Genomic DNA, 7,581 nt, shown 5'->3' with positions numbered 1-7,581 from the left:
TTTTATAAAAATATAAATTGTGCAAAAACGCAAAGATGAAGAGAAAAGCTCTATATGTTGTTTGATTTGTCATGACATAGTGGATTAGACTGGCAATAAATTTCAACTGTAGGCATGACAGTTCTGCAGATATAGGCAGAAATGTAAATCAGGGCACTGTAGCGCCCCCATGTGGCTGAGTGAGGTGTCCTTTGTATAGTGGGCTGCGGGTCGTAGGCCAAATATACCACCAAAATTTGGTCTTGATTGGTCATTGATAAGCCTGTCAAATGGCTGCTCGATTTTGATTGGCTGATGGCGGCCACTCTTTAAGCAATAATGACTGCCATTGTATGTGACTGACCTCAGGCTGGGCCCTAGTACATATCTGCCAAATTTCAGTTTGATTGGCCAAGGCAGTCAGGAGATATTGCCAGTTTTTAGTTGTAGCGCCCCCTATGGACGAAATGCAGCCCGCCTTGGACCGTGTCCCCAGAATGGTGTAGGGAGGTAGCATTTCAAATTTGGTCAAGGTAGGCCAAGGCACGGCCAAGTTATAGCCATTAGACCAAAACGGGCCAAATTTGGATATTGTTTGGGCATGGCTAATGGCCGTAGGATATAAAAATGTCTGAATTTTGTTAATGATTCTTGATCAGCTGAGAATTCTGATTCGTCTGACACCTCATTTGTCTGATTTGGTAGGACAAGCTTTGACTGTAAGGAAAAAGTATGATTTGCAAATTATGCAAATTAGCAAAAAATCTAAGTAGGCGGAGCTTCATGGTCCCATTGACTTTTTGGTAGGGCATGGCTGTCTGCATCAGTAGAAAAAAGAATTTCGAACGTAGGACAAACAGAACAGGAGATATCGTCCAAAACGCGTTGGGGGGCGCTACGGCGCCCCCCTTTGGCTGAGTCGGACGGGTCGGACACGCTGAGTAGTGGGTAGGAATTGCAATCATCCTACCAAATTTGGTCGGCCTAGGACTTACGGTTTAGGCTGGGCATTCAGTTTTACGGCAGAAAAATAATAATAACTAGAAACTGCAAGCAGTTACGAAAGGGTCCAAAGCGTAGGACGATCGGACTGGTAGGACAGTAGAGGAATAACGGCAGAGAACCGGCGGCCAGGGTAGTAGAAAGTCAGACAAAATTAGACTGCCATAACACGATGAAGATTTAGCGTAGCTCTAATGCGACAGGAGATGTAGGGCAAACCGTAGAGGAGGGTACTAACAAGTCAGACAGAACAACAGGTCAGCAGATGTCAGACAGAACAGAACTTGTTTTGGTCAGATGGTTTTAGTAGAAGGTAGAAATCAGGATGCAGATTGTTTAGTATCGGTCTAACAGGTCAGGAAATGTAGGACATAATGTAGAACCCTGTGGTGTAGTGCCTGAACCTGATTTAATGCATTGTTTTGGTCAGATGGTCTGAGTAGTAAGTAGAAATCATGATATAGATTAGTTAATATCGGCCTAACAGGTCAGCAAATGTAGGACAGAATGTAGAACCCTGTGGTGGAGTGCCTTAGCCTGACTGAATGCATGGTTTGGGTCAGATGGCCTGACTAGTTGGTAGATTTAGGCACCTTCATACCTGGTCTGGTAAGTCTAGATATTACACAGTTGCTTATTTATACTGCCTGTGTAAACATAGGCTGTGTTGCATATTCTTAACAAAGTGCTGAGTTGCGGCAGTGTGACATGTAACAGCAGTAATATCATGCTGTATCATATTGTAGGTTGTACATTTAGACAGGAGAAAGGCTAAAAGTATTGAAGGCATTATTGAAATGGAGCGCTGACTCCACCTGCTGGCCAATTTATTATAAAATTGTAATTGCTGCAGTGTACACAGCCTGAAGAAAGATTAAAGTTTGAAAGATTTGTAAAAGTCAAATGGCAGGAAAATATAAGCAGATTAAAAATATGGACTTAGATGAAGGGAAAGGTGATTAATATTTTAATCTTTAAATAAACAATAAGCAGATTTCAGCTGCATTAACCAAGGTTGGTCTTAGACATATTAGAACAGCGGCTGTAGCACCCCAATTTGACCGATTGCCACCAAACTTGGAAGGTCTGTCTGTAGTACAGTGACACAGAAGCGAGTCAAATTTTGTAAGGATTTGATGAAGCATGCCAGAGATATAGCTGTTTGATTGAAATGGGTATGGAAATGGTGTGGCCAGCAGGTGGAGTCAGCGCTCCATTTTAGAAATTCCATTTAATACTTTCAGGCCTTCTTATGTGTAAATTAAGTCTGATAATGTTCTATGAGGCAAATCGGTGAAAAATGAAAGTAAATAAAAAACATGGACTCAGGTGAAGGGAAAGGTAACAATTTTTTCAAGGTTTTATGAGAAATAAGGACATTTCAGCTGAATTTGCTAAGGTGGGTCTTAGACATATATGGACAGTGGCTGTAGCGCCCCCGTTTGACCGATTGGCACCAAAATTGGAGGGTCTGTCTGAGGTCCCTTACTACATTAGGCCGTCAAATTTGATGAGGATTGGCTGAAGCATGGCTGAGATTTAGATGGTTGATTGAAATGAGCATGGATATGGTGCAGGTTTGTTGTAGCTGGTGGCCATAGCATACAGGTCAAGATATTTTTATGAATTATCCATAAGGGCAATGTCCTGATTGATGTACTACCAGAATGACCTACTTGGGCTGGACATTGTAGAAGTTACAGTAATATGTTATTTATTAAGTTTTTAAACATCACAAGTGAATGAAAATGACTATCATTCGGCATTGCATATGTATTGATTTGGCATGACTCATAGAACTGGCAGTACAAAATATTTTAACCAGTAATATGTCACTATAACAGAAATGAGATAAATGTAAGTTGAACTGATTTTCAAGGTTTATACAGACATGTTAAATTGTTGTAACGCCCCCGTTTGACCGATCGGCACCAAAATTGGAGGGTCTGTCTGAGGTCCCTTACTACATTAGGCCATCAAATTTGATGAGGATTGGCTGAAGCACGGCTGAGATTTAGATGGTTGATTGAAATGAGCATGGAAATGGTGCAGGTTGGATGTAGCTGGTGGCTGTAGCATACAGGTAGGTCAAGTAGCCACCGAAACTGGGTTTGAACCGGCAACTCTCTGATCACAAGCACGCAGGCTTAGCCCACTGTGCCACATGCTGCATTTGGTAAGATGGGGGAAATCGGTAGACTGCTTCCTACCTGACCTGGTAACTCATTTTAGCTGAATTAGCATAGGTTGGTCTTAGACATATATAAACAGTGGCCGTAGCGCTCCCGTCAGACCGATTGACATGAAATTTGGAACCTGTCTCTGTGGTACAGCCCTACATCAGAGAGAGAAATTTGGTAATGATTAGCCGAAGCATGCCTGAGATATAGCTGTCTGATTGAAATAGGCGAGGCACCAGCACAGTCAGGGTGTCCCTGGTGGCCATACCTTACCGAAAGTTTATGTTTTTTCTCTAAGTCTTTAAAAGGACTGTCTCCTGATTAGAATGACAACAGACTTATGTAGATTGGCCGAAAATCATAGGAGGATAATGAAAAAGCCTGTTTTTAGAAAAAAACAAAATTGTGCAATAATGCGAAGATGCATATAATAGCTCTAATTGTTGTTTGATTTGGCATGACATAGTGGATTACAATGGCAAAAAATTTCAACTGTAGGCATGACAGTTCTGAAGATATAGGCAGAAATGTAAATTAGGGCACTGTAGCGCCCCCATGTGGCCGAGTGAGGTGTCCTTTGCATGGTGGACTGCGGGTCGGAGGACAAATATAGCACCAAAATTTGGTCTAGATTGGTCATTGATAAGCCTGTCAAATGGCTGCTTGATATTGATTGGCTGATGGCGGCCACTCTTTAAGGAATAATGACTGCCATTGTATGTGGCTGATGTAAGGCTGGGCCCTAGAACATATCTGCCAAATTTCAGTAAGATTGGCAAAGGCAGTCAGGAGATATTGCCAGTTTTTAATTGTAGCGCCCCCTATGGGCGAAATGCGGCCCGCCTCGGACTGTGTCCCCAGAATGGTGTAGGGAGGTAGCATTTCAAATTTGGTCAAGGTAGGCCAAGGCACGGCCAAGTTACAGCCGTCAGACCAAAACGGGCCAAATTTGGACATTGTTAGGGCGTGGCTAATGGCCGTAGGATATAAAAATGTCTGAATTTTCTTAATGATTCTTGATCAGCTGAGAATTCTGATTCGTCTGACACCTCAATTGTCTGATTTGGTAGGACAAGCCAGGACTTGAAGGAAAAAGTAGGATTTGCAAATTATGCAAATTAGCAAAAAATCTCAGTAGGCGGAGCTTCATGGTCCCATTGACTTTTTGGTAGGGCATGGCTGTCTGTATCAGGAGAAAAAAGAATTTCGAAGGTAGGACAAACTGGACAGGAGATATCGTCCAAAACGTGTTGGGGGGCGCTACGGCGCCCCCCTCTGGCTGAGTCGGACGCGTCGGACACGCTGAGTAGTGGGTAGGAATTCCAATCATCCTACCAAATTTGGTAGGCCTAGGACTTACGGTTTAGGCTGGGCATTCAGTTTTAGGGCAGAAAAATAATAATAATAATAATAATAATAATCCTAAGAAAAACAATAATGGTCCATAAGGACTTCGTCCTTTGGACCCTTAATAATAATAAAGATAACTGCAAGCAGTGACAATCGGGTCCAAAGCTAATGGAAAGAAGCAAAGAGGAAAGAAGTGAATGGCATCAAATTAGAAGTTCACTAATTATTTGTAAATGAAGTACAGACTGTAATTGATGAGCAATGCATTTAAATTGGTAGAAAATATGAAATGCTACTATGAGATGATATCTAACATTTAAACATTACCTTTGGAAATGTTTATCAAGGTACGATAAAGGGAAAAAGGTAGATGAGAAACAGAAGGGAAATGTGGTGACAAGCTGTTGGAGAAATATTGCAATTGCTGCAGTGTACACAGGCTGAAGTAACATTGAAGTTTGATAGATTTCTAAAAGTCAAATGGCAGGAATTTATAAGCAGATTAAAAATATGGACTTAGATGAAGGGAAAGGTGATTAATATTTAAATGTTTAAATAAACAATAAGGAGATGTCAGCTGCATTAACCAAGGTTGTTGTTAGACATATTATGACAGTGGCTAAATTGTAAATATAATATAGACTGTAACTGATGGCCAATGCATTTTAATAGTCAGAAAATAAGAAATGCTACTATGAGATGATAGCTAACATTTAAACATTATTGTGGAAGTGTTTATCAAGGTATGATAAAGGAAAATGGTAGATGAGAAACGGAAGGGAAATGTGGTGACTAGCTGTTGGAGAAAGATTGCAATTGCTGCAGTGTACACAGGCTGAAGTAACATTGAAGTTTGATAGATTTCTAAAAGTCAAACGGCAGGAATTTATAAGCAGATTAAAAATATGGACTTTGAAGAAGGGAAAGGTGAATAATATTTAAATGTTTAAATAAACAATAAGGAGATGTCAGCTGCATTAACCAAGGTTGATCTTAGACATATTTTGACAGTGGCTAAATTTGAAATGAAGTACAGACTGTAACTGATGGCCAATGCATTTAAATAGTCAGAAAAAGTAGGAAATGCTTCTATGATAAGATAATACCTGACATTTTGAACATTGACTTTGATATGTTGATTAAGGTACGATAAAGGGAAGAGGGTAGATGAGAAACAGAAGGGACATGTGGTGACTAGCTGTTGGAAGAAATTGCAATTGTTGCACTGTACACAGCCTGAAGTATCTCTGAACTTTGATACATTTCTAAAAGTGAAATGAAATGAAAATGTCAATAATCTTTGAAGGTTTGATGAAAAATAAAGAAATTTCAGCTGCATTAACTATTAGTATATTTTGACAGTGGCAGAAGCGCCCCCGTTTAACCGAATGTCACCAAAGTTAGATGGTCTATTCATAGTCCAGTGCTACAGAAGTGAGTCAAATTTTGTGAGAATTCGATGAAGTATGAATGAGGTTTAGCAGACTTAATGAATACGGTATGGAAATAGTGAGGCCAGCAGGTGGAGTTAGCGCTACATTTGAAAATTGGTAGTATGCAGTCCCTGGTGTGGCAGTTTGACTACTGCCATTAGCAGAAGCAGCCTTAGTACAACAATTTAAGATACAATATATAACCATTTGCTGAAGTGCCTCAGCCCAAAAGAATTTGTTTTTTGTGTCAGATGGTCTAAGTAGATGGTAGAAATAGGCACCTGCATAACTAATATTTTAAGTCTAGATCATACAAGTTAAGCTTACTTTACAGTACCTCAGTGAACACATGCTGTCTTGTATATTAAAAAAAACAAGTGGCTTACTGCATTTGTAAAGTATTCTTCTAGACATGAGAAGCCCTGAAAGAATTTAATGCCATTAATGAAATACAGGACGAACTCCACCTGCTGGCTAATGTATAAAAAAAATCCAAAAAACTGCAATATAAATAGAGCACCATCTCCACCTACTGGCCAATTTAATACAAAAAAGCAAAAAATCTGCAATATATACTGACTGGCTTATAATTAAAATCTGATAATTTTCTATAAGTCAAATAGCAGAAAAATGAAAGGAGCTTAAAAATATGGACTGAGGTGAAGGGAAAGTTAATTCCTTGAAAATATTATGAAGGATATTTCAGCTGAATTAGCCAAGGTAGTTATTAGACATACTAGGACAGTGGTTGTATGGCTCCCATTTGACTGATCGCCACCAAACTTGGAAGGTCTGTCTGTAGTCCACTGATACAGAAGTGAATCAAATTTTGTAAGGATCTGATGAAGCATGCCTGAGATTTAGCTGTTTGAATTAAATGTGAATGGAAATGGTGTGGCCAGCAGGTGGAGTCAGCGCTCCATTTTAGAAATGATATTAAATGCTTTCTGACCTTCTCATTTGTAAATGAAGTCTGATAATGTTGTATAAGGCAAATTGGTGAAAAATGAAAGGAAATAAAAAATATGGACTAAGGTGAAGGGAAAGGTAACAATTCTTTGAAGGTTTCATGAGGAATAAGGACATTTCAGCTGAATCTGTTAAGGTGGCTCTTAGACATAATACAACATTGGCTGTAGTGCCCCCATTTGCCCGATCACCACCAAACATAGATGGTCTGTCTGTAGTCCACTCCTGCAGGAGACAGTCAAATTTTGTGAAGATTGGGAGAAGCATGCCTGAGATTTAGCTGTTTGAATGAAATGGAAATGGAAATGGTGTGGCCAGCAGGTGGAGTCAACGCTCCATTTTAGAAATGCTATTTAATACTTTTAGGCCTTCTCATGTTTAAATGAATTCTGATAATGTTCTGAGGCAAATGGGTGAAAAATGAACAGAAACTAAAATATGGACCTAGTTGAAGGGAAAGCAAACAATTCTTTGAATGTTTGAAGAGAAATAAGGACATTCCAACTGAATTTGCTAAGGTGGGTCTTAGAAATATATAGACAGTGGCTGTAGCTCCCCCATTTGACCGATCGGCACCAAAGTTGGAAGGTCTGTCTGTGGTCTATGGTTACATTAGCTGGTCAAATTTTATGAGGATTGGATGAAGAATGCCTCAGATTTAGCTGTTT

The sequence above is a fragment of the Paramormyrops kingsleyae genome, chromosome 15 (genome assembly GCF_048594095.1).
Source record: "Paramormyrops kingsleyae isolate MSU_618 chromosome 15, PKINGS_0.4, whole genome shotgun sequence".
Taxonomy (NCBI): Eukaryota; Metazoa; Chordata; class Actinopteri; order Osteoglossiformes; family Mormyridae; genus Paramormyrops; species Paramormyrops kingsleyae.
This window is presented reverse-complemented; position numbering follows the sequence as displayed.